Source organism: Vulpes vulpes, chromosome 12 (genome assembly GCF_048418805.1).
Source record: "Vulpes vulpes isolate BD-2025 chromosome 12, VulVul3, whole genome shotgun sequence".
Taxonomy (NCBI): Eukaryota; Metazoa; Chordata; class Mammalia; order Carnivora; family Canidae; genus Vulpes; species Vulpes vulpes.
The window spans coordinates 141582203-141608900 of record NC_132791.1 but is presented as its reverse complement, the minus strand read 5'-3'; the positions used below and the strand labels follow the sequence as shown (position 1 = coordinate 141608900).

At 41.8% G+C, this 26698-nt stretch overlaps 1 protein-coding gene across 2 annotated transcripts in view; it reads left to right on the top strand.

Annotated features, from left to right (window-relative positions):
* The first annotated feature begins 2766 nt into the window (after window positions 1-2766).
* The window catches only part of SPECC1 (sperm antigen with calponin homology and coiled-coil domains 1), a 279082-nt gene continuing 255150 nt past the window's right edge, over window positions 2767-26698 (top strand). Inside the window, exon 1 of one of the 2 annotated variants that reach the window (XM_026005582.2) lies at window positions 2767-2899. The gene's annotated coding sequence lies outside the window, so the exon portion shown is untranslated. The remainder of the gene's footprint in view (window positions 2900-26698) is intronic. The other variant, XM_026005583.2, reaches the window with a different exon arrangement.

Genomic DNA, 26698 nt, shown 5'->3' with positions numbered 1-26698 from the left:
TATGATATGAGCATAACATTGATTTGGAGAACCAACATCGTCACATTCAGGAAGAAAATGATAGCTCATGCTCACTTTTGAATATCAGTGTAAAAATCCTAAGTATTAGCAAACAGAATCAAGCCACATACTTAAAAAAAAAAAAAAAAGCAAGACACATAAACTTCTTCCAGAAATAAATTAAAAATTTTATTGGGTGGAGAGTACCTTGGTGGCTCAGTCAGTTAAACATCTGACTCTTGGTGTCAGCTCAGGTCATGATCTCAATGTCATGGGATCAAGCCCTGTGTTGGGCTCCACGCTCAGCACAGAGTCTGCTTGAGATTCTCTCTCTCTTTCACCCTCTGCCCCTCCCCCCATTTGCACACACTGTCTAAATATATAAGTAAATAAATCTTTAAAAATATTTGTATGAGGAATCTATTATAACCAAGACTTATTATATTCATATTAGGAAACTACTGTCACAGATGTTGCAGAGAGCATAATGGGCAAGGATGGATGTCTCCTCAGCCCCCAACCTGTGCGGTGAGGCAAATTCTCTGGTCCTTAAGGCTCAATCTTCATGTTTCACCCATTTTTATCAGTCAACTTCCAAAGTATAAGATGCTATCCTAGCCCTGTTCCCCATCATTGCTACCTCATCCTTCTGTGAACCTACCTGCAAAGTGCTCCCCATACTGACCTAGAATCTTCTGGAAATTCTGCCCTACAATCGACATATTCTACTCTATCCTCAAGCACTCTGAATGGTTCTATGCCTCCAGTTCTGTCTTCACTGAAACACAGACCTCCCTGAGGATGCCTGAGAACACCTGGGCCTGTTGTTCTCTAACACCCTGCGTCCCTGAACTCTCTTCCAAAGTCTTGCTTCTTTAAGATTTCAATCATGTGACATCACCATCCACTCCCCTTGATGGTATCTCTCTACTTTCGTACCTACTGAAGACATCGCTCTCAGTGATGCAAAAAGTCATCTGTCATGTGTATGGATATTTTCACATTCACGTTCGTGAACTTAGCTCCTCTGTTCACTCCACTGCTCCCACCGGGGCTGCCCTGCTCACTGCCCAAACTACATAAGGGTACTCGGTGGTCCTGCCTCCGCTCCACATTAGCCACCCATCCTTACACCCTGAGCTGGTCATCAGCAACCATCCCTATTCTCTTACCAGGAGCTGCTTTTTATTTGCTTCTTCAGCTACTGCAATAAGACAAATATCTGACCCCCCCCATCAAAACGCCCAGTCTGTTGAACCCAGTACTTCTTGCCCACCCTTCTTCCTCCTCTACTTCTCTTCTTATTCAGCTTACATCCCAAGACTCAGTATTCGATATACACATGCACACATGCCATGCCTATCTGTCCTCATAGACAACTTCCTCTTTTCCTTTCCCGGGAAAACTCTGGCTTTTGTCTTCTTTCTTCCCACCTCTTACAGCAGAAGAGGCTACTGTCCAAGCCAGAGTTTCTCAACTTCAGAACTATTGACATTTTAGGCTGGAACATTCTTTGTTGGCTGGTGTGGGGGGGTAGGGGCGGGGGTGGGGCTGTCCAGTGCCTTATAGACTGTTAAGCAGCATCTCTGGCCTCTACCCATTGGATGCAATAGCACTCCTAGTCATGACAACCAGAAATGTCTCCAGACCTGACCACATTTTCCTGGGTCTGGGTGAGGGGTGAATGACCCCTGATTGAGAACCACTAGTCTAGACTCAGCCCTCTCCTTGTGTCTGGAAGTCTACCTCCCCTCTCACATATATACAATCTTTTCAGGAATCATACAATAGGAAATATCTTTTCCTCTCCTCTATAGTCAGAAGCTCTCTCTCAACTGGATTCTTTTCATAAATACTTAAACATCTTAAAAAAAAAAAAAAAACCATTCCTCAGCCACACTTCCATCCCCCACCACCAGTATCTCTTCTTTCCTTCCCAACCACATCTTACAAGCACTGTTTATTTGCCCTGCTTCCATTATTCTCTCTTTGATTGTCTCTCCTTCAAATATGACTCAGGGTTCTTGGCATTCCACCCCTGTAGCTTTCCTGACAGTTTTAAGTGACTTCCATGTCTATAAATGCAGTGGGCAGTTTTCAGCCTATGGCCACAGGCACAATGGAGAAGAACTAGATTGAGGGAAGTAAAGATCATGATTTTGGTCCTGACCCTGTTGAATTTCAGGTATCTCAGAGGCATCTTAGAGGAGATATGGGGTGGACATTGAGACACTGAGGCTGGAGTCAGAGGAGAGGTCGGGTCTGAGACATAAACTGCCTGGGTCTCCTGCAGTGAACCTAGGTGTGTAGGTTGTGGGTGTGTGTGTATGTGTGTGGGTAACTAATGCCCGTAGGTGTAATGTCAAGTATCTCGGCAAGGGGCGATGGTGGGAAAAGCAATTAGAATCACTTGAAAGGCTTGAAAAATGCATATTCCTTGGGCCCCACCCCCAGTTTTTAATACAGTTAAAACTGAATAGCCTCCCCGTGATGGATAATTTGCATTTCTACAAGTTCCCAGATGATGCTGAAAAGCTGCTAGAACAGGTACCTTGGCAAACCACTGACCTACGGTGCGGAGAGGAGGCCCAGGGCTCGACCGGACCCTCCAACATTTATGACTCAGAAGCAGAGGTGAGCCCAAGGGAGGCAGCGGAAGGACCAGGCAAGAAAGGACCGCCACCGGTAGGTTTGGATGGAGAGCGGCAGAGGGCGAAGATGCAGAGGCCTCAAGACTACATCTCCCAGGATGCCCCGCGCCGGCTCGCGCCCGCCCCCTGCAGGCGGCTCCGGGAGGAGCGGGTAGGATCCCGGGAACCTTTCGCGGAGCATCGGTGAGCGCGGGGAGCCGCGGCTGCTGCGGGCTGCGGCGGCGGCGCGGCGGGAGCGAGCGGGGCGGGTGAGTAGGAGCGATGCTGGTCGTCGTCTCCTTTGCGCCTCCGCCGCGTCGTCTTCCCGGTCGAGCGGGCGAGCCCTGAGGTCCGAGGGTCCGGGAGCGGGGGCGCAGGACCGTCCGTCTGAGAGGGAAGGCGCACTGCTGCCGTTGTCGCCGCGGTGGCCCCGGTTCCCCTCCGCCCGGCGGGTCCCGCCCCCAGCCCGGGACGGACGTCTACCCTGTCCTGCCCACCCAGCCCGGGAGCGGCGGGAGCGGTGCCGCAGGTGGCCGCGGCAGGGGGCCGCCCCCCTCCCCGCCGGGCCCCGGGGGCTGGCGCAGGAGCCCGGGACCGAGGGCCAGCTGACTCCCGAGGACTGCGGCCCTGAGAGGCGCCCCCAGCCCTCGCCGGGGTGGGACAGGTGCGGGGGCACGCCCGACGGGGCTCCCCGGGGCCCCGGAGCCTCCCGCAGCCTCCCTCGTGCTCTTCTCAGCTGTGTGTGTCGGGGACCGAGTAACCCTTGGCCGCCCTCCGCGTCCACAGAGCTCCGGCCCCCTGTTGTCCTGGGGTGACCCGGGAAGGCGCTGGCCGCGCGTCTCCCGGGTCGGCTGGCGGGGCCACAGCGCAGTGCACCTGCCGAGCCCCGGGGGACCGTTCGGATGCTTAGGGGTGGCCGGTGATGCGGAGCCTGCCAGGAGTGCAACAGACACATCCTCCTTCCCCAGTGTCTTTGAAATAAAACCAGTTGTGTATCCTTACTATTTTTTTAAAGGAAGTGTGACCCCAAATATCTTATTTTTATTTTGTGAGAGCTGCAATCTCCAGCAAGCAAGTTTACATAATAAGCAGTATAAGGTTTGAAAAAAATATTACTGTGAAGGTGCTCTTCCTTGCCCTCTATCGGAAGAATTATGTTGGACTGGTTGACATGCTTATCCATTAGCAGCTGCGGTAGCTGGAGGCAGGAGATAAAGTGTTTTTGAGTTAGCGTCACAGCTCAACCCTTCAGGACTCATTTAGGTTTGAGAAGATTTTTGTTATCCAGTTTCAAACACGACGGTATTTCAATGTTTAAGATGGGAGAGGAGAGAAGGAGCAAAAGTTCGTCAACCCTCATTTCTTATGCTACAGAAAAAGGCTTTGCATGAGTAACTCTCAAAGCAAGCACATTTGGCAGCTAAGGCTAGATCTGAAGCTGAACCTTTGTACTTTATCAGTTTTAATAGTATTTCAGTTGATTTGTTTGGCTGTTCTAGGTAAATAATATCATCATCTGTTAAGGCGCAGCAGATGTCTCTTAGGAATGTTTGTACTTTTTATTTATCTCCCATTAACCATCCTCTCTACAGTGTTGACTATTTTGGACTTGGTTTTAGAGGAATGCTCCCATGGGATCTTCACTAAGTATATTTTTATCATATGAAGTAAAAATTTCGTTTATGCCTAAGTACTAAGAGTTTAAAAAGTTGGGAGGGCGCTTTATTTTTTTCCCCCAAGTGCTTTTGTATGGCATGTATTGATAGGACCGCATAAATTTCTTCTTAAAATAGGTAACAGAAGGGATGATACTGCTAGATTTTCTGTGTTTAAAATCCTAGGATAAAATAAAATTCACTTTTAGGTTCGGTAGGTTTAATGAGCTAACATTTAATTAGAGTTTTGGTATTTATATTTATAAGTGAGATTGGTATATTGTCCCTCCTGCCCCCTTTTTGGGGGGTCCTGGTTCATAATTAGCTTTAGGCTGTCCTCACTGATTCAGATGGGAAACTTTTCATTGTGTTCTATGCTCTGGAACAGAAGAATTATCTGTTCCTTGAAGTTTGGCAGAATCTGACTGCAGGCTGCCTGGGCTGCTGGCAATAATATTTTTAAAGAAGTTTGATATCAGTACTTAATGATCTTTTCTGTTTTTTTCCATGATCATTGATTCTTCTCAGGTTTTCTGTTTCTCCAAAGTCAATCTAATATTGACATCTTCTTGGAAATATTTACAAATCTTCTTGGAATATTTACATCTTCTTGGAAAATCATTAACATTATTGAAATTTAATATGTGTTAGCATAATGTTGTATATAGTCTTCTGTTGTACGCAAATAGCTCTTCCACATCTATGGTATGGTCCCTGTCTTGTTCAACTTTTGTGTGTGTGCCTTTTCCTTTTTTTTTTTTTAAGGTTTTATTTATTTATTCATGAGAGACACAGAAGGAGGGAGGCAGAGACACAGGCGGGGGAGAAGTAGGCTCCACGCAGGGAGCCCGATGTGGGATTCCATCCCAGGACTCCAGGATCACGCCCTGAGCCAAAGGCAGGCGCTGAACCGCTGAGCCACCAGGCGTCCCTCTAGCAGTTTTTAAAGAAGTTTTGTGGCTGGAAGTCTTTGGGATCTCTGTTCCAGCACGTCATTGAAAGAAAGAGAAAAAAGCAAATGAGTTATCTAATGAACTGTCGGTTTTTGTGACATTTCCCAGTGCAAAATTATAGATTTACCTCAAATTATTAATTAAAAATTATGTACTCTGTCTCCTTATTTTTCCTGTTTGACCTGTTGATTCTGAGACTTGCATGAAAGATTTTCACAATGATTCACAGTGTGTTTCTTTTGTTTTATTTCTATTTGTTTTTGCAATATGTTATGTTTACTGGCCACCCATAAACATTGTCTATATATTTACATGCAGTTTTGAAGCTAAGCTTTTAGACACTTTAAAGCTTTACAATTCTTATGTTTTCTTGTACCTTTTGGGAATAAATAGTCATCTATTTTATTTAATTGTCTTTGCTTTTGATTCTGTTGTGCCTGATATTAATATTGCTACATCTGCTTTATTTTTGTGAGTACTTATCTGGCTTATCTTTTTATATTCATTTATTTTCAATTTTCTATGTTTCAGTTGTTACTCTTGTGATTAGCTTCTACTAGATTTTGCTTTATTACTTACTGTTTGTGTTTTTTAAAAATTATGGTGAAATACATATAAAATTTACTCTCTAATATTTTAAGCATACAGTTCACATACTAGTGAACTATTAAAAAACTATAAGTATATTCACATTATTGTGCAACCAATTTCCAGAACGTTTTCATCTTGCAAAATTGAGACTCTCTACCCATTAAACAGCAACTATCCATTCTCTCCTCCCCGCAGCTCCTGGTAACCAGCACCCTCCTTTCTATCTTTATGAGTTTTCCTGTCCTAGGAACTTCATATAAATACCCCATAAAGTACCTCATATAGTATTTGTCCTTTTGTGACTGGCTTATTCCACTTAGCATAATGTCCTAAGGTCATTTGGTGTCCTAGTATGTGTCACAATTTTCTTCCTTTTTCAGGCTAATATTCCATTGCCTACATATACCACATTTTAAAAAGAGGTTTTATTCATTTGAGAGAGAAAGAACATGAGAAGGAAGAGGAAACAGAGGGAGAAGGAGAAACAGATTCTTTGCTGAGCAGAGAGCCTAACTTGGAGCTTGATCCCAGGACCCTGGGATCGTGACCTGAGCTGAAGACAGATGCTTAACTGACTTAGCTACCTAGATAGGTGCCCCTATATACCACATTTTGCTTAGCATTACATTTCTCTGTTGCTTCCATATTTTAGCTGTTGTGAATGATGCTGCTATGATTATGGGTGTACAAATATCTCTTTGCAACCCTGCTTTCAATGCTTTTGGGCATATACCCAGAAGCGGAATTGTGAGTCATATGGTAACTCTATATTTCACTTTTTTAAAAATAATTTTTTTCAATTTATTTATTCATGATAGAGAGAGACACAGGAGGAGGGAGAAGCAGGCTCCATGCCGGAGGCCGGCATGGGACTCGATCCCGGGACTTCAGGATCGCGCCCTGGGCCAAAGGCAGGCGCTAAACCGCTGAGCCACCCAGGGATCCCCTATATTTCACTTTTCAGGAAAGTGCCAAACTATTCTTCACAGCAGCTGCACCATTTTACATTCCTAACCAACAGTGCACAAGGGTTCCAATGTCTCCCCCTTGTCTCCAACACTTGTTATTTTCTGGTGTTTTTTTGTTTTGTTTTGTTTTGTTGACAGCATCTATCATAATGGGTGTGAAATCTTTGCCTTTCAGTAGGCAGCTTTAACCCATTTATATTTATTTCAATTATTGATATTTGGGGGCTGCTTCCTGCCATCTTATTTTATGTTTTCTATTTCTTCTGCTTATTTCCTGGCAGCCACCATCCCTTTCTTTTTGTTGGATTGACTGAATTTTTCGTATTCTGTGTTATTTTTCTCAAGACATGGAAATTACAGAGATTATTTCTACTTTGTGGTAGGTACCTTTAAATTTGGAGGCAATTTTTTATGGAGGTACAACATAAATGTATAAAGTTACACAATAATAAGTGTATAGCTGTATGAATTTTGACAGGGTGAACACACATGTACTCAGCACTCCAAACAGGAAACAACCTTGTCAACACTCTAGAATCTGCCCTCATGTGGTCCACCACCAAAGATAACCACTATCTTGACTAGTCATTATCCTAACACCACAGATTAGTTTTACCTGTTTTCGTACTTTATGTCAATAGAATTATACAGTATGTACTCTTTTATGTTCAGTTTCTTTCCATCAACATTACAGTTGTGTGGTTCGTCTATATTCCTGAGCGTAGTTATGGTTCGTCCACTCTCATTGCTGTATATATTCCATTGTGTGTATAAGCACAACATAGATATCCATTTCACATGCTTGACATTTGGGTTGTTTGCAGTTTGGAGATATCATGAATAGTGCTGTATGAACATTCTAGTACATGTCTTTTGTTGAATGAATGTATGCATTTCTGTCGAGTATATATCTAGGAGGGGAATTGCTTGGTCATGGTGTGTACATAAGGTTTAAGTAAATACTGATAGTTTCCAATAGTAGGTACCTGAGAAGGGTATGTGGTTGCTGCACATCCTTGCCACCTCTTGGTAACTTCTGTCTTTTCCATTTTAGTCATCCTGGTGGGTATCACATTGTGGTTTTGATTTATTTCCCTAATGATAAATGAAATTGAGCTCTTTTGTTACCCTTACATTTTCACAATGTCTAAACATTTTTTTCTCTTGATGTTTAAAGATAATCTGCATATATGAATTCTTCGTGAGTAGAGCAAGAATGAACCTTAATATGACGTTTAATTTTTTTTTTAAGATTTTATTTATTTATTCATGAGAGACACACAGAGAGAGAGGCAGAGACATAGGGAGAAGCAGGTTTCCCACAGGGAGGATTCCGAGGACCCTGGGATCACTACCTGAGCCCAAGGCAGACGCTCCACCACTGAGCCACCCAGGTGTCCCTAACATGACTTTAATTCTGTCTCACATTACAATCATATGGAATTTGGAGCTTTTGTACATTACACATAAACAGTTATGTTTTACTGATTATTTGTTCATCACTTGTAAGTTTTGCCAGTTATTTGCTTATCATTGGTTCTTTTATCTCTTGTTTTTCTACTACTTGGATTTATTATTGGTTAAATGAGTCCTCAAGGAATTTTTTTCCCCTTGAGATTTTGTGGATGGTAAACTTTCTGAGCCCTTGCATGTTTAGAATATTTTTTACTTTGCTTTTCTGCATAAGTACAGTTGACTGAGGATTGGATTCTGGCTTAAAAACCTCTGCATTTTGGGGCACTTGGGTAGCTCAGTCAGTTAAGCATCTACCTTCAACTCAGGTCATGATCTCGGGGTCCTGGGACAAAGTCTGGTGCTGGCTCCCTGCTCAGCGGGGAGTCTGCTTCTCCCTCTTCCTCTGCCTTTTCCCCCTTTCCCACATTCGTGCTCTCGCTCTCTCTCAAAAAAATAAAATATTTTTTAAAAAATTTCTGCATTTTGAAAATAATTCTTCATTATCTGCTGCTATCTAATATGGTTGATGAGAAGTTTCTGCAGTCTGATTTCTGTTTCTTTATGGTTAACCTATTTCTTTTCTTTTTTTTTTTTTTTTAAGATTTTATTTATTTATTCATGAGAGACACAGAGAGAGAGAGAGGGAGGCAGAGACACAGGCAGAGGGAGAAGCAGGCTCCATGCAGGGAGACTGACGTGGGGCTGATCCCAGGTCTCCAGGATCACACCCTGGGCTGAAGGCGGCGCTAAACCGCTGAGCCACCTGGGCTGCCCAACCTATTTATTTTCTTTGAAGCTCTACCATTTTTTTCTTTTTCCTTGGTGTTCAAATATTTCACTATTGGTCCAGGGATCATTCTCTTTTTCTCCCTGCTCACTGCCTGGTGGTCCCTTTCTTTCCAAAGATTAATGCATTTCTATTACATGGGAGAAGTTTCTCTTTGAATATTTCCTTGCCTCCATTTCTTTATTTTCTTTTTCTGGAATTACTATTAAATAGTTATCAGAATTTTGCAATTTATCTTTTATGTTTCTGGCCTTTCTTCTCAAATGATCTGCCTTCTTATCTTTATGGGCTGCATTTTGGGAGCTTCCTTACTTGGACTTTCCTGTTCACTAATCTAGTGCTTGGCTTTGTCCAATCAACTCTCCGGTCCATCAATGTTGATTATCATACATTTAACTTTCAAGATCTCTACTTTATAAAATTTAGTTTTTAGAATAGAGAACATATTCAGTGTTCAAAACTCATACTGTATTAAAAAGCTATGAGTTGGGGGATCCCTGGGTGGCGCAGCGGTTTAGCGCCTGCCTTTGGCCCAGGGCGCGATCCTGGAGACCAGGGATCGAATCCCACATCAGGCTCCCAGGCATGGAGCCTGCTTCTCCCTCTGCCTGTGTCTCTGCCTCTGTCTATCATGAATAAATAAATAAAACCTTTAAAAAAAAAAAAAGTTATGAGTTGGGATCCCTGGGTGGAGCAGCGGTTTGGCGCCTGCCTTTGGCCCAGGGCGCGATCCTGGAGACCCAGGATCGAATCCCACGTCGGGATCGAATCCCACGTGGGGATCGAATCCCACGTCGGGCTCCCGGTGCATGGAGCTTGCTTCTTCCTCTGCCTATGTCTCTGCCTCTCTCTCTCTCTCTCTGTGTGACTATCATAAATAAATAAAAATTTTAAAAAAAAAAGCTGTGAGTGAAAAAAAGCATAGTGAAAAAAAGCTATGCCTCTATCCCTTCCCCCATCTGCCTACTTCTCCCTTATGCCACAAGCAGGTAGCCACGTTATTAGTTTCATATATGTCCCTCCGAAGTCTCTTTATGCAAATACAATTAAGTATGAATTCAATTCTTAATCCCTCCTCTTTTTTTTTCTTGCACAGATAATAGCATTAGTCCATGTACTGCCCTTCACCCTGCTTTTTTATTTCACGATGTAGAGATCTTCACCTCTCAGCTGCTTGCTTTCCTAGTTAGAGTGTCCCCTCAAATCTTCCCAGGGGTGTCTAATAATTTCTCCCATGTGCTCTACTAACTCTCTTTCCTTAGGTATATCTTTTATTGACTTGATGTTCCCATTTTGTGATGTTGAATAAAAACTTGGAGACTCTTCCTCTGATGATCATCTTTGAGTTTGAGGACTCCCGTTTTCCTGCCTGTGCTATTGTGATTGCTGGTGATTGCTGAAGAGTTGCACTGAGCTACCGAGTAGCATGTATATTCCAAGTGAGTGGGCATTTGTTGTGGGTGGCTCAGTGTATGTGGGGAGGGGTCCAGTACTCCAGGCCATTCTGACTGCAGTTCCCCAGTCCATCAGGTTGTCATATTCCATCCCTGCCTCTCTTTCTCTCTGAAGACTCAGAGCCTTGAAGCCCCTTATCATTTTCCACTGCATGACAGCCTCCTCTCAGGCATGCATGGGGCTGTGCTTTGCTCAGGCAAGCTAATTCTGAGTACTCTCTGCCTTTCAGAAATTTCTTAGATGTTCTAGTTACCCAGTGGCACAGTTTCTTTTTGTCAAGGTCTCTTACTGATTTAATATTCTTTTGTTTTTTATTTTTAAGATTTCATTTATTTATTTGAGGGAGAGCTTGCACAAGCATGGGGAGTGTCAGAGGGAGAGGGAGGAGCAGACTCCCTGCTGAGCAGAGAGATGTGGGGCTCCATCCCAGGAGCCTGATATCACAACCTCAGCCAAAGGTAGAAACACTTAACTGACTGAGCCACTCAGGCACCCTCTTACTGATTTAATATTGTTAAAATAATGTTTTTGCCATTCCATAGAATTTTAGGCCCCCCAGAAAACAGAAGTATGTGTTTAGTCCATTATCTTAGCCCAATCTCCAATATTATCTTTTATTTAGAATTTATCTGTATGTCAGAGGTCTGCAAGACCATCCCCAGATTTGGTGATTTACAGGTTTCACAGACTCAGCATATTGTCCTACCCATGTCTGTGATGTATTACATTGAAAGGATACAAAGCAAAATCAGCAAAGGGAAGAGGTGCACCGCACCAAGTCCAGACAACACTAGCTTCCAGGAGTCCTCTCCCAGTGGAGTCACAGGACACGTTTAATTCCCCCAGGGTGAGTTGTGACAGCATGTGTGTCATGCTATCTGCCTGGGAAGCTCACTAGGGACTCAGAGCCCATGGCTTTTACTGGGGGCTCATCATTTAGGGACCCTCTGCCTAGCACATTTCAAAACTTCAGACTCCCAGGAAGGCAGGTGTTCAGCGTGAACCACGGTGTTTGTACAAACAGTTGAAGCCAGTGGGACAGACTCTTATCAGTTTTGCAAATGTTGGGAACTACCCCCACTTCCAGCCCCTGCCCCAAACCTAAGTTCCCTGATGTCAGCCAAGGACTAATCTTGCAAGCAGGAACTTTCTGAGATTGCAGTATCAAGCCTGCTATGTTAATTCCTTTCTGCAAAATTTCCCTCCTAGCTTCCACGGAAAAAGATGGATACCATACCTGGAAATGGCTTCCCTCTGCCAGATTATCAAGTGTTTTTTGCCCTTTCTGAGGAGGGAGCAACATTTTTAAATATTAAGACGAAAACAATGAGTAAATCCCTGTTTGCTGACTTTGGAAGAAGCCAAAGTACAGCATGCCAAGCAGCTTTTAAAGGATATCAGTGGCAGAGCATGGGGGAACCACTCAGCTATTTTAAATTATTTTTTTCCCTTACTGGTCTTTAGTCACTTCAAGATGACAGGTGGCTTATCATTGAACACAGCCATCTGCTGCTTAATATACACCTACTTCACAGAACCATTCTGATCACCCCAGTCTGTGTCAGCCTCTGTTCACCAAACACTGGCCATGGCTCCGCTTGTGGAGCATTTCATCACTTCTCTTCAGTGGTTGTCTTAGATGGTTTTGTGGCTTCACCCTTTGAATCTGAATTTAATTCCCCCACTGAGAATTCCCTGAGGACCAAACAGCAGCTCTTATTTAGTTATGTTAGCCCTGCCTCTCTAGTAGGGTGAAATGCTTACAGTTGGTGCCTCATAAGGCTTGTTGAGGGAACAGCTACAGGAAAGTAGGAAACCATGTCCTCCTCATTCTGTCTGTCCCCTGCTTTACTTGTGGCTGATTTTTGTTCTGTGACGACGATACTGGCGTAAAACACCAAGCTGGCATTAATTGCTCGGATCCTCTGTCTGAGTTTTGTCTCCCTGAGCAGCAGATGGTATAATTAAAGGTTTTTGTTCGAGAGGTTTTTTGAGGTCACTAAACCTGCGTGAGGGCTCAGATTTCCAAACCATTTTTTTCTACCTAGCCCTATGGGATGTGTCTGGTTGTAAACTTGTTTCCTTCCTCTCCCCATGTTTTTAGACCTCAGGTGTGGGAAATGATTAATCATAATCTCATTCTTAGCACATTATCATCATTGATCCATGCAAGCCCCTCTCTAGTCTTGTGTACTCATTCATTCATTCATTCATTCATTCCTTTCTATGCTGTGTACCCCATATTTATTCTCTCCCACCCGCCACTGCCCATAGCAAACTATGCTAACGTGTTTAATATACGTGCTTTTGTTGTATGTATCCTTAAAAATGTGTACTGCTTTGTGTGCATGTGTTTTTCATTTACACAAATGGTGTCATGTTATAGTTCTTGTTCTCTGTCATAGTGTTATCATTCACCCTATATTTTTATGTCCTGTCCCTATTGCTGTGTGATTATCTGATCTGCATATCCACTACTATTTCCCTTTCTCTCATCTGGTGATGGACACACAGACATCAGTCCCTACCCCCAGACACTTCAGATGATGCTGAATGGAACTCTTGTACATGTCTCCCATATGGTCTATTTGAGAATCTATTGGGATTTAGACACAGGAGCAGGATTTTTTGGTCATAATATGTGCCTGTGGTTATTAGAACCAAGTCCTGCCAAGTCAATCTTCAGTGTGTCTACACCACCTACCTTTCCTCAGCAGTGCATAGGATTTTAGTTTTACCTTTTTTTTTTTTAACATTTTATTTACTTATTCATGAGAGACACAGAGACATAGGCAGAGGGAGAGGGAGAAGCAGGCTTCATGCAGGGAGCCCGAAAAGCAGGCTTCATGCAGGGACCCCGAGACCCCAGGATCACGCCGTGGGCCGAAGGCAGGCTCTAAACTGCTGAGCCACCCAGGGATCCCCAGTTTTACCTTTTGATGTGTTAGTTGATAGCACTTTAATAATCAAGACATTTCACATAAAAATCCATTATCTCTAGCCCCTGCTGAGTAAATAGTATTTCATCGTTGTCTAAAGTAACAGACTGCTAGGTTCCTCCTTTAGCTACAACATAAGCTGTCTCTGACCGGCTGATCCCATTCATTCTATTGACCTCCTGATTTCTGTAGTTGTTGGGGTTTATGGCCAGCCCCTATTGAATATAAAGTGATAACTTGGAAATAAACAAGCTGTTGCTGACATTCATGAAGATGTTAGATGAGTATGATTATGGGGTCAAGTGGACTTAGTCCACTTAGGTCAAGTGGACTGTTGCAAGGACAACAGTCGTTGTATCTCGACATTGAATGGATATCAGTATGGTAAGAGAAAACAGACTGAGTGTGCCCACCCTCTTAGAGCAATAATAACTCATCCTTTTCATCCCTTTCTGGATTGTCTCTTATTTTGATGCAAAAAAGGCCACATAGCTCAGTGGAGTCTGCATGAGTGGAAGCTCTAAACCAGGGGTTTGAAAACTTTTTCTATAAAGAGCCAGACAGTGAATATTTTATGACTTCTAGGGTCAGACAGTCTCTCTCATAAAGACTCAACTCTGCCCTTATAGTCAAAACCAGCTAGAGACAATAAGTGATATGTTCTATTCATTTGGCCCACAGACTATAGTTTGCCAACTTATTTTTTTCCTCCTTCTCTTGTCTCTGAGGTGCATGTCTATAGCATTTACTTAATTGCTATATAGTAAGTTCTACTGTGTGCCAGTGCTAAGATTATAGTGATGGATAAGGAACAAATCAGTTATTAAGCATAATGTTGGGGTGGAGAGACAGATGAGTGAGCAATTACCCAAGAAGATAATAGGCCAGGACCAGGTGGGCACCAAATTGGGCATGAGGTGTGAGACAGAGCATATCAGGCAAGACTTAAGGAGAAGAGATCTAAAATAAAGGGGGAAAAGGAATTAGGTGGGACAGGGGCAAGGGCCTTGAGTGTTTAATTTACTATAGATGGAGGGAAAGACCAGGATTTTGTGGTACAAGGAAGGAGGGAGTTGGGATAGATGTAGCAGGGGTGCCACACAACCAGAAAGTGGGTAGCAGGAGTGACAAGAAAAGGATTGAGTTCAAAACCCACAGGCAGAATCACAAATGCTTAAGGTTGAAGGTGACAATTCTACTGCTATTAAAATATGCCAGAAAATATGAAAACATAGAAAGTTCTCCAAATAATTTCACAAAGTTAAAGTATCCCTCATAGAGAACAATGGAAACCCACACAAGTAGACTATAGACCAAAGATCATGTGTGATAAATATGCATAGATCCTGAGTAAAATGGCAATTGACACACCTGGGTGGCTCAGTGGTTGAGCATCTGCCTTCAGCTCAGGGCGTGATCCCAGAGTACCAGGATGGAGTCCCTCATCGGACTCCCGGCAGGGAGCCTGCTTCTCCCTCTGCCTGTGTCTCTGCCTCTCTCGCTGTGTCTCTTATGAATAAATAAATAAAATCTTAATTTAAAAAAAAGGCAAAACAAATTCAGTAGAATTAAAAGAGTAATAGATTTTGGCCAAATAGTTTTTTTGTTTTGTTTTGTTTTTTACTAAATTGCACATCCAGCACGTCACCCAACACAGGACTCAAACTTATGACTGTGAGATCAAGACCGGAGCCAAGAGTTGGACACTCAACTGACTGAGCCACCCAGGTGCCTCTTGGCCACATTATTTTTATGACAGGAATTTAAGAATGGTTTGATATAAGGATATATGTCAGTTTAATACATTGTGTAAATTATAAAAGGGGAAAACTATATAATCGCATTGAGAGGTCCTGAAAAAGCGCTGAATAGAATTTGACTTTGAGTCTTGTCATTCCTTGAAAAGCTTTTGTGTGCTCTGCCTTCAACGCGTGCAAACTTTCCTGCCGGCCTAACTCTCTCACCTTTTTTATTTTGCTGGCAAATCCTTGCTCATTAATTGTACAGTTTTTCATTCATCATGCTTTTTGTGACTCCTCCCTTGTGTACTCAGTTTGGAATAAGTTACTTTCTTCTCTCTAGTGCAGTAACGCTCCATCCATATCTCTATCCTTGGCGTTTATCATGACCATGGATGGTCATTCTCAGTTTCTCTTCGTACTTAGTTATTTCCTTCTGTGGGAGCCAGGTACTGTGTTAGGTGCTGGAGATACAGAGACAGATCAGACGTCGCCTGCTTATCTGCCTCCTTCACCGTCAGTCCCCACCACCCTTCTCCTGTTCTCTATGTTGAAGGGAGCTGATTCTATCCACTTCATTTTGCAGGCTCCTTTGTCAAATGCCCCTGAGTAAAGGTGACTAGGGAAAGCCTCTAGTGGAAGATTGGAAAGTGAGAGGAAGGGGAAGCCTGGGGATTTCTGCCCCGACCCCCACTGTTTTCTGCTTTAAACAGTATCTCGGGGGTGGATCCATCTCCATCTCTGAGTGACACTGGCCTCTGGTGATACCACCTTCTCATTTTCCCCTCTAGCCTTAAGTAGGCTGGAGTTGTCCAACTCTTGCTATTCTCTGGGGTGGCCCACCATCCCACCATCCCATTTGGCTTCCTGGCCCTTCCCCAAACCTTATAATTACTTCCTATATTAAATTCCCTCTATTGAAATACCTCTTTTGAATTCTGTTTTCATGATTGGACCCTGCCTGGTGTAGACAAGAACACTACTTCTCTGTGCACATAGTCTTGTAGGACAAATGAACATTGAAACAACTAATTTTTTTTTTCTGTTCAATGCTCCTTCCTTCCTTTTTCTGGAAGTAGACTTCACTTTGAGTGCAGAGATTGGCCATGAGCCATATTGAAACAATCATAGAACTTCATACTCCCTGTTCACAAATATTTTTCTAGGGGTGACTACATCATCCATACCAGGCTAATCACTTTTCTTTGGATAGTTCAAAATGGAGCCTACTGAGCAATAGGTCCCCTTTGTTCTCTTTTTTTTTTTTTTGCCCCCTTTGTTCTCAAGAGTCATAAGGATTGAGCTCCACGGGAGCTTAGGCCTAGTTTTGTTTAGTATAAGTCTCCAGTGCCTGGTAACTGCCCAATAAATACAATTTCATAATCTAAGATGCTAGCAATTTTAAAACAATTATTTTATGTTCCACTAAAAAAGAAAAAATACTGTCAAACTATGATACAGTGTTCTTTATTAGGTACATCTTTTATTTTAGACTTACTGAAAGATCTTTGAGAGTTATTTAGACATCAGTGTAGGTTATATTCCATTCTTGTGCATGTGCACCAAGGAAAATATAAGTGAGATAAATTGGTTGAGGTAGTTCTGAAACTTCCTCACATTTAGAGTGTCTTTTTTTTTTTTAAGATTTATTTATTTGTTTGAGAGAGAGAGGTAGAGAGAGAAGGAGAGCATGCAGGGAGGGGCAGAGGGAGAGAGAGAGAAGCTTTAACAGACTCGCACTCAGTGTGGAGCCAATGTGGGGCTTGGGCTTACCTCCCTGAGATCATGACCCGAGCCAAAACCAAGAGTTGGATGCTTAACCAACTGTACCACCCAGGCATGTCCAGCATGTCTCTTTTGAATAATTTTTTCATCTAAGTCATTTATGTCTGTAATTATTCTTTTTTTTTTTAAAGGATTTTATTTGAGAGAGAGAGAGAGAACATGAGTGGGGGGCGGGGCAGAGGCAGAGTGAGAAGCAGACTCCTCTCGGGCATGGAGCCCAATGTGGGGCTTGATTCCAGGACCCTAAGATCAGGACCTGAGGCATCTGGGTGGCTTAACCGAGCCAAAGGCAGACACTCAACTGCTGAGCCACCCAGGTGCCCCTTGATGAGCTATTCTCTAACTGCCTGATTTTGTACATATCCACACATGGGCAGTGGCAGCCAATGGCAGCTGTTAGAGGTACGCTGACCTCAGGGATGTTAAAGTCTGTGTCTTAGAATTGATGGACTGTGTTATTTGTGAAATTAATTAACTAAATGAATCCCATGCTGCCCAAACCTGTAACCTCCACTGAGAGAATGAAGGTAACCTACAGAAAGGCATGGAAAGTGGGTGGGTGTTCCCAGATTCATTTGTTCCACAGACCATAGCCACCTCTAGGCTTTCCACGTTTATTTATGGAAACTGATAATTCCTCCCCTCTTGTTTTGTAAAGCTAGTTCAGATTGATTTAATGTCACTGGCAACTTAGAGAATCATGACTAATATAGAAGCTTATAAAATGACTGTACACAGTGCGGTATGGGCAGAGATTAGAAGTGCATGCAAAGCTCAGAAGTAGCACCAAGGAGAGAGGACGACTCTATCAGAGGGTCCCTTATACGTGGAGGTGTCTAAGCTTCAGCTCCCGTGACTTTCCCAGGTGAGGTAAGAGCCCCTTCTTAGATGCCTTTCAAGGACCTCATACACACGCCCACTTCAGATCACTTGTTTCCCTTCTGCCTTTCCCACCACTCTCTGTTTCCTGAGATGGGAGTCACAGACCCAGCAGATAATTGTTGAACAAATGACTGGATGAGTTTTGAGGAATGAAGAGAAATTGCTCATAGACAGGGGTGGGAATAGTGCTCTAGGAAGAGAAACCAGAAAGCTTGGTGGGAAACAGACATGGAAAAGCAAGATGAGTTCTGGAAACTATGTGTAGTTGGAAATGTGGGGAGAGGGAACTCAGAGCTGGGATTTAGGAAATGAGCCTGGAGGGACAGGCGAGAGGACGGGCTAATGCATCATGTGAAGATGCTTGGACTTTATTCCGTAAGCAGTTGGAACCATTGAAGTATTAAAACTTTTTTATTGCGGTAAAATATACATAGCATAACATTTACCATCTTAACTATTTTCGGTGTATATAGTACAGTGGCATTAAGTATATTCAGTGTTCTTTTTTTTCTTTAATTTTTATTTATTTATGATAGTCACAGAGAGAGAGAGAGGCAGAGACACAGGCAGAGGGAGAAGCAGGCTCCATGCACCGGGAGCCCGACGTGGGATTCGATCCCGGGTCTCCAGGATCGCGCCCTGGGGCAAAGGCAGGCGTTAAACCGCTGCGCCACCCAGGGATCCCTATATTCAGTGTTCTGCAACCATCGCCACCATCAATCTCCAGAACTTTTTCATCTTCCCAGACTGAAGCTCTGTCCCCATTAAATACCAATTCCCCATTTCCTCTCCCCAGCCACTGCAGCCACCTTTCTACTTACTGTCTCTACGAATTTGATTATTCCAGATAACCTCGTGTAAACCACTGAAGTATTTTTAACATAGTGCGTAAATGGATTTGCATTTTAGAATGTTCATGCTGGCAGTTTTTTTAGCGGATAGATGAGAGGAGGAAGAGGCTGAGTGTAGGAAATCCAGCTAGAAACCAAGGCTTTAGCAGTGGGATGACAAGAAAGGAAAGGATGCACCACTAAGAGTATAGAATCCTCAGGGTCCTGGGCATGAGGGTCAAAGAGAAGAGCTGGTTTTGACACTGTTTTTCTCTGGCTTGGGTGATACCAACCACGATAGGGAATCTGAGAGGAATTTCAGGTTTGCATGGGTAACAGAAGTGTGAGTACCCTGCCCATAGTCCCTTCCTCTCACCAGTTCTGTGAACACAGGCTTGCCTTCCCATTATGAGCATCTGCATTTCTTTGCCTGCGGGTTTCCTAGTGTCCATGTTGCAGCCCAGAACAGCAGAGTGAAAGTGCCAGGGAATCCACACCCTTCCAACTCCCCAGAAACCCTCAACCAAGGGTAATGGTGTATGGCAACTCCATCTCCTTGCTCCTCCAGTGGGGTGGTGCTTGTGTGTATTTGTATGCTGGTTCCCAGAGTTTCCCAGTGGGATTAAGCTCTAGGTACCCACAGTGGTAACTTGCTCGGTGAAGCACACTTTTCATTCCAGGCTTCTTCACCTTCTTACTCCTCTCAAGACTCCATTCAAGTCTTCTGAGGTCATCTCCCAAATAGTTTATTCTCAGATCTTTATCTTAAGGGTGTAGATTTGAGGGAACCCAAACTAAGATAGGGTGTGGAGAAAATGATCCATTTTAAGTGTGGCATCCACAGGGATGTGTCTGTTATGCAGTTGGGAATCTTTGTCTCTGGTTTAAGGTAGATATGGGTTTGGGAAGACAAGTCTGTTCTTGGAAGTTAAACCCATGAGAGTGGGCAAGATTGACTGGGAAGAGGTAGGATGGAGAAGAGAACCAAGGCTAGACTCTTGGCAAATGCCAGCCTTTAAAAGTAGGAACAAGAAGAGGATTCTGAAGGACTGGACTGGATCAGCCAGAATGGAGAGGAACCAGTAGAAAAGAGAAGGAGCTCAAGTGGAGGGGAGGGTGGGAAGGTAAGAGCAGGATTGACCTTGGAGCAGAAGCTGTCTACTATTTCTCCTCTCTTAGTAGAGGCCAAGGAGCAAAGATGGTAATCAAAAATTATTTGTTCTGCCTCTTGGTGAAGGATGCATAGTTAGCCTCTGTCAGGACTGATTACAGGCATGATATGTGACGTGGGTAGTTACTTGTTGGTAAGCTTCCCAAATTCAGTTCCCTGGCTTCTTTATGCTTTCTCAAGAGAAGCAACATTCCTTCCCTGGAGACCAGCAACCACAGTGTTCTGGGTGTCCCAGGGGATGCCAGACCTAGGCTTCTATCAGAGCCTCGGTGGACTGTTATACATTCTCTCCAGTTTCCACCCTGTGCTAAACAAAGTCTTCTTCATGGTACTTGATTTGAATGGAATTCTACAATATGTGGTCTTTTGTGACTCAACTTCTTTCACTTGCCATAATGTCTTCAAGTTCATGTTGTAGCATGTGGCATTATGCCATTCCTTCTTGTGGGCAAATAGCATTCTAGTATATGGTACCACTCGTTCATCCATTCCTCATTTGATGTACGTTTGAGCTGTTACTACCTTTGCTATTATAAATAATGCTGCTATAAATACCCACTCACATGTTCTTATTATTTCTGTTTTCTTTTTTTTTTTTTTTTAAGATTTTATTTATTTGGGAAAGAGAATATATACATGTGCATGGCGGGGGGTGGGGGGAGAGGCAGAGGGAGAAGCAGACTCCCTGCTGATCAGGGAGCCCAACGAGGGAGGGCCTCAATCCTGGGACTCTGGGATCATGACCTGAGCTAAGGGCAGATGCTTAACCAACTGAGCCACCCAGGTGTCCCAAGTCCTTATGGTTTCATATGTTTTCATTTTGGAGGATATATACATACCTAGGAGTGCAGTTGCTGGGTCATGCGGTAACTCCATGTTTAATCATTTGAGAAGCTGCTAGGCTGTTTCACGAAATGGCTGCACCATTTTACATTCTCACCAACAGTGACTGAGGGTTCTGATTTTTCCACATCCTTGTCAAACATTTGTTATTATCTAACTTTTAAATTCTAGCCTAGTGGGTATGAATCTAATTATGGTTTTGATTTATATTTTTTTGAAGACTAGTGATGGTGACCATAGTTTCATGTTTTTATTGGCCATTTATGTATCTTTTCAGAGAAAGATATATTCAAGTCCTTTGCTCATTTTATTTTATTATTTTTAAAAGATTTTATTTATTTATTCATGAGAGACATAGAGAGAGGCAGAGACATAGGCAGAAGGAGAAGCAGGCTCCTCACAGGGAGCCCAATGTGGACTTGATCCCTGAACTGGGATCACTCCCTGAGCCAAAGGCAGACGTTCAACCACTGAGCCACCGAGGCATCCCATCCTTTGCTCATTTTAAAATTGAGTTGTTATGTGGTTGTTGTTGTAGAAGTTGTTTATACATTCTGATTATTAAACCTGTATCAGTATATGATTTGCAAGTAGTTTCTCCCATTCTGTAGGTTGTCTTTTTTTTTTTATGATAGTCACACAGAGAGAGAGAGAGAGAGAGAGAGAGAGGCAGAGACATAGGCAGAGGGAGAAGCAGGCTCCATGCACCGGGAGCCCGACGTGGGATTCGATCCCGGGTCTCCAGGATCGCGCCCTGGGCCAAAGGCAGGCGCTAAACCACTGAGCCACCCAGGGATCCCTGTAGGTTGTCTTTTCACTTTCCTGATGATGTTCTTTTAAGGATAATTTTTAATTGTGGTGTAGTCCAGTTTATCTTTATTTTTGTTGTGCTTTTGGGAATAATTCTTTACCAAAGCTAAGGTCTCTAGAATTCACCTCTATATTTTCTTCTAAGAGATTTATAGTTTTAGCACTTTAAAAAAATTGAGGTAAAATTGACGTAGAACATTGTATTAGTTTCAGGTGTGCAACATAATTACTAGGTATTTGTATATATTGTGAAATATGGTTTTAGCTCTTACGTTTAAATTTTTGATCCATTTTGAGTTAGTTTTTGCATATGATATGAGATAAGGGTCCAGTTTTATTTTTTGCATGTGTCTATCTGGTTTTCCCAGCATCATTTGTTGAAAAGACTATTCTTTCCCTGTTGAATGGTCTTCAAATCTTTTTTGAAATTTAGTTCACCACAGATGTTTGGGTTTATATTTTTTACTCTCAATTCTTTTCAGATGATTTATATGTCTACCTTTGCACCATCTTGATTAATGTTGCTGTGTAGCAAATTTTGAAATTGGGAATTGTGAGTCTTTGGCAATTCTGGGCCTTGCAATTCCATGTGAATTTTTGAATTAGAATGTCAATTTCTACAAATAATTCAGCTGGGATTTTGATAGGATTATGTTGAATCTGTAGATCAATTTGGAGAGTACTGCCATTTTGACATCAAGTCTTCTAATCTATTAACACAGAACATTTTCCTATTTATTTATTCTTTAATTTCTTTCAACAATGTTTTATAAATTTCATGGCATAAGTTTGGTACTTTTCTGATTAAATTAAGTGTTTTATTCTTTTTGACATGACTGTAAATGAAATTGTTTATTTAATTTCATTTTTGGGTTGTTCATTGCAAGTGTATAGAAATACAATAGATTTATATATATATATATATATATATATATACTTTTGTGTATATATATGTATATATATATATACACAAAATACCTGCAACCTTGCTAAAGTTTATGGGTTCTAATAGTTTTTTTATAAAGATTTTATTTATTTATTCACAAGAGACACACACACACACAGAGACAAAGACACAGGCAGAGGGAGAAACAGGCTCCATGCTGGGACCCCGATGAGGGACTCAATCCTGGTACCCCGGGATCACTCCTTAATAGTTTTTTAATTAGGTACCTAAGATTTCCTCACTACAGGATCATGTAATCTGTGAATATAAGTTGTTTTATTTCTTCTCTTCCAGTCTGGGTGCTCTTTCTTGCCTAATTGCTCTGACCAGAAGCTCCTAGTACAATGTTGAATAGCAGTGGTAGAGAAGACATCTTTGTCTTTTTTCTGATCTTAGCAGGGAAGCATTCAGTCTTTCACCATTAAGAAAGATGTTAGCTGTGGGGTTTTAGTAGATGACATTTTCAGGCTGAGGAAGTTCCCTTCTAGTTTGTTGAGTGTTTTTCTCAGGGAGGAGTTTGGACTTTGTCAAATGCTTTTTCAATATCTTAAGATGATCATGTGATATCAAAAATTTATTCTCTTGAAATGATTAATTGATTTTTGGATGTTAAACCAACCTTGCATTCCTGGGGTAAATCCATTTGGTCAATGGTATGCAGCTTTCTGTGTGTGTGTGTTGTTGGATTTGGTTTGCTAGTATTTTTTAAAGGATTTTTATATGTTCATATTCAGAAAACCTACTGATCTATAGTGTTTTTTGTGATGTCTTTATCTGCTCTTGATATTAGGATAATAGTGGTCTGATAAGATGAATTAGGAAGTATTCCTTTCTCTTCTATTTTTGGGAACAGTTTGTGAAGAACTAACACTTAAAATTCTTCCTCGAATGTATAGTAGAATTCAGCAGTGAAATATGGGCTGGATCTACTTTGTGAATAATTTTTTAAATTACTAATTCAATCTTTTCACTTGTAATAGCTCTTTCAGGTTGTTTATTCTTTTTGAAAAAAAGATTTATTTATTTATTTATTAGAGAGAGAGAGGCAGAGACCTAGGCAGAGGGAGAAGCAGGCTCCCCATAGGGAGCCTGATGCGGGACTTGATCCAGGATCCCAGGAGCACACTCTGAGCCAAAGGCAGACAGTCAACCACTGAGCCATCCAGGTGTCCTTCAGGTTGTTTATTCTTGAGGCAGTTTTGGTAGTTGGTGTGTTTCCAGGAATTTTTCCATTTCACTTAAGTTATCTAATTTGTTGGCATACATTTGTTCATGTATTCATTTATAATCCTTTTTATTTCTGTAAGGCTGGTGGTAATATCCCCTCTTTCATTTCTGATTCTATCATTTGAGTTGTCTCTCATTTTTTCTTGGTCAATCAAACTAAAAGTTTGTCAATTTTTAAAAAATATTTTATTTATTTATTCATGAGAGACAGAGAGAGTGAGAGGCAGAGACATAGGCAGAGGGAGAAGCAGGCTCCTCAATGGGAGCCCGATGTAGGACTCGATCCCAGGACCCCAGAATAACACCCTGAGCCAAAGGCAGATGCTCAACTGCTGAGCTACCCAGGCATACCAAAAGTCTGTCAATTTTGTTGGTCTTTTCAAAGGAGCAGATTTTGGTTTTATTTATCTTCTCTATTGTTCTTCTATGCTCTATTTCATTATTTTTTGCTCTAACCTATTATTTGCTTTTACATGCATTGGGTTTAGTTTACTCTTCCTTTTTTAAGGTGAAAGGTTAAGTTATTGGTTTGAGATCTTTCTTTTTAACTGTAGGCATGCTGGCAATACTGACTCCATCTTTGCCTCCCCTCTCTTTTTCATATTCATTCAACAACCTCTCTTGGGATTATGTATTCCTTTGAAGATTAATATACATACCTTATGGGATGCCTGAGTGGCTCAGCAGTTAAGCATCTGCCTTTGACTCAGGCATGATCCTGGAGTCCCAGGATTGAGTCCTGCATCAGGCTACCTCCATGAAGCCTGCTTCTCCCTTTCTTTGCCTGTGTCTCTGCATCTCTCTCTCTCCCTGTGTCTCTCATGAATAAATAAATAAATAAATAAATAAATAAATAAATAAATAAATAAAATCTTTAAAAAATATATAATATACATACCTTAGAAATGCCTGCCAAGGCTGGGATAGAGGAGGCTTGCTTTGTCCCCACTCAAGTGTGTTGAAGATAAATAGTCTCTCCCCTTCTTGATGCATATATGGGGCCACGAGTTCTAATTAAATGTTAGATGTCAATTGGGTGAATGCAAACCCCTTGAAATGTACAGGAACCCTTTGATCTCACTACAGCACCCTTCTGTACACCCCCTCATTCTATAAAATCTATAGATGAAGGTCCGGACTTTTCAGAGAATAGCTGCACAGCTGACCTGATCGTCATCCACCCAATCTTTCCTGTCAGTTAGTTAGTCTGAATAAAACTCTATGTAAATTGTATGGAGTTGCCTTTTTTGTTTTCCAGTCTCAAAGTGCCTTCTCAGTTTGAGGGATACTTACTGTCCCTTCCCTACCTTCTAACATTAACATAGGTATTTACAGCTGTGAATTTCCCTCTAAGCACTACTATAGCAGCATCCCATAAGTTTTGATATGTTCATTTTCATTCATTTCAAAGTATTTTTTAATTTTTCTTGTGATTTCTTCTCTGACCCATTGGTTATTTAATTTTTACATATTTTTGAGTTTTCCAAATAATTTTCTGCTGTTGATTTCTAACCACTCTATTTTGGTTAGATTACCTTTATATGCTCTTTGATTTTTTTGTGTGGATTTGAATTACCTTTCGGCCTTACATGCTTTCACCTAGAAGAACTTCCTCTAGTGTTCTTGTAAGGCAGGTATAATAGCAACAAATTCACTCACTTTTTGTTTATCTGGGAAAGTCTTTGTTTCATCATTTCCTCCCCACCCCCAATTTTTTTATTGTGGTAAAATACACATAACAAAATTTACCATCTTATCTGTTTTTAGGTGTACAGTTTAGTGATATTAAGTATAGTCACAGTGTTGTACAAACATCACCTGCATCTGTCTCCAGAATTCTCCATCTTGAAAAAACTGAAATTCTATACCCATTAAACTATAATTCTCTATCCTCACCTCTCCACAGCCTCTGGCAACCACCATTCTTTTTCTGTCTCTCTGACTTTGATGACCCTAGGTACCTCATATAAAGTATATTATACAGTATTTGTCCTTTGGTGTTTAGCTTTTTCACGTAGCACATCATTTTCAAGTTTCATTCATGTTATAGCCTATGTCAGAATTTCCTTCCTTTTTAAAGTCTGAATAACATTTCAAATATGTATATACCACATTTTGTTTATCCGTTCATCTGACATTTGAGTCGCTTGCAATTTTAGGTTACTGTGAATAATGCTGCTATGAACATGAATATACCCTATTTCATCTTCGCATTTGAAAAATACTTTGCTGGATATAGGATTCCTGGTTAATAGGTTTTTTTCTGTTGAGTTCTTTGATTTTTAGGGTTCTTTTTAAAGATTTATTTTAAAGATTTTATTTATTTATTCATGAAAGACAAAGAGAGAGAGAGAGAGAGGCAGAGACACAGGCAGAGGGAGAAGCAGGCTCCATGCAGGAAGCCCCATATGGGACTCGATCCTGGGTCCCAAGGATCACGCCCTGGGCTGATGGTGGTGCTAAACTGCTGAGCCACCCGGGCTGCCCAAAGATTTTATTTATTTGAGAGAGAGAGAGCGCACATGCATGAGCTGGGGGAGGGCCAGAGGGAGTGGGATAGCTGCTGAGCAGGAAGCCCTCCATCCCAGGACCCTGGGATCATGACCTGAGCCAAAGGCAGATACTTAGCCAGCTGAGCCACCTAGGCGCCCCTCCATTGAGTACTTTGAATATGTCATTCCATTGCTGTCTGTTTTTCATTGTTTCTGATGAGAAGTCAGCTATTAATCTTATGTTTCTGTTGTAAATGCTGAGTTGTTTTTCTCTTGCTGCTTTCAAGATTTTTCTCTTTGTTTTTTGATTTTAACATTTCTACTATAATGTGCCTGTTTGTGGATCATTTTGAGTTTATACTACTTGGAGTATATTGCGCTTTTTGAATGTAGAGATTATTGTTTGGAAATAAATTTGGGAAGTTTTCAGTCATTTCTTCTGATATTTTTTTCTTCTCCTTTCTCTTTTCCTGTGGATTATTTTTGAAATTTTTTAGAATTCTATTTTGATTTATCTAAATTGTTTTGATTGTAGCTTTT